Source organism: Etheostoma spectabile, chromosome 2, assembly GCF_008692095.1.
Source record: "Etheostoma spectabile isolate EspeVRDwgs_2016 chromosome 2, UIUC_Espe_1.0, whole genome shotgun sequence".
Lineage (NCBI taxonomy): Eukaryota > Metazoa > Chordata > Actinopteri > Perciformes > Percidae > Etheostoma > Etheostoma spectabile.
This window is the reverse complement of record NC_045734.1, coordinates 25,335,483-25,336,891: the sequence shown is the minus strand read 5'-3', so window position 1 is coordinate 25,336,891 and position 1,409 is coordinate 25,335,483. Positions and strand designations below refer to the sequence as shown.

The 1,409-nt window shown below is 37.7% G+C and overlaps 1 pseudogene; it reads left to right on the top strand.

Moving 5' to 3' along the window:
• Positions 1 to 1,409, top strand: part of LOC116701933 (olfactory receptor 8G1-like) — a 20,955-nt pseudogene that overhangs the window by 19,316 nt on the left and 230 nt on the right.

Sequence of the window (1,409 nt, the reverse complement as noted above, 5' to 3'; positions counted from 1 at the left end):
TTGAAAAATAAATGATGGTCCAACTAAACGTAAACTGGATGGGATGACATGTTGTTGCAGGATGCCGTGGTAGCCATGCTTGTTCAGTATGCCTTCAATTTTGAATAAATCGCCAACACTCTCACCACCAAAGCCCCCCCACACCATAACCCCTCCTCCTCCATGCTTCACGGTGGGAACCAGGCATGTAGAATCAATCCCGTCACGTTTTCTCTGTCGCACAAAGACACGGCGGTTGGAACCAAAGATCTCAAACTTGGACTCACCTGGTTCAATTAACAGATGTTTACTTCTGTTCTGGATTTTAGCTTTTATTTTCAAACAAGACACACACCCCTGAAAGACTTGCCAGGACTAAAACTATTCTACGTTAGAAAGATTATGTAATGGAGCACATGGTCATGAAAAGCCTGCAACTTCAGGTCTCCAGAGTCTGATGAGTCTTCATGTATAGTAACTATTGGTGGAAGGTTTAATGAGATCCTTGGGGGACAAGCAATTTCATAAAACTTTCCACAGACTCAACAGTTCACTTTCTTAATTTTGGAAAAGGACAACACCAGGTGACTTCCAGGTCAGGTATCTATGAATGGGTAGAACACAACAGTACAGGTTGTGATGTTGGTGTTATCATGTAAGTGAGAGCTCTTTTTAGGAATTAAATGCACGCTTGTATAAATTCTTGTTTTATTACTCAACTCATACTTTAATTAAGACAACATTAATGGATGATGAGCAAATGTAACCTATGTAACTCTGGATGGGCATGTGGAAGTTACAACAGATATGTTTATTTTTGTATTATTTTTCAAGCATATATTCTAATATCTGCAGTAATTCTATTATTGTGTACCTTATCTGGTTTCACAAAACCTCCATGAGCCTATGTACATTTTCATTGCAGCTTTGTAGTGAACTCTGTTCTTTACAGCACTAATATCTACCCAAAGCTTTGATTGACTTTTTATCTGAAAAACAGATCATATCTTACAGCCTGTCTCTTTCAATTTCAAATATTTTATACTTTAGGCTGTTCAGATCCTTATTGTTGGCAGCCATGGCCTATGACAGATAGGTGCTATATGTAAACCTCTGCAATATCACACTATCAGCACAAAACACAGTTGTTTCACTTGTTTCCTGTTGATGCATTTTGTGCTTCTGTTATCATTTATAGTCCGAACAGTGATGAAGTGCTGGAGCAAACTGTGGTGACGTAACTCTAAAAGGATATTGTTGTACACTTTCAATTTAACAACTTCAATGTGTAACATCAAGAGTAATTACTGTATTTGGTGTAGTCTGTTTAATAGATATCTTAATTCTGCCCATGCTTTTCATTCTTTTTACGTACACCAGGATATTTATAATAACCTATCGAAGTAGTAGAGAAGTCAGGAGAAAAGCTG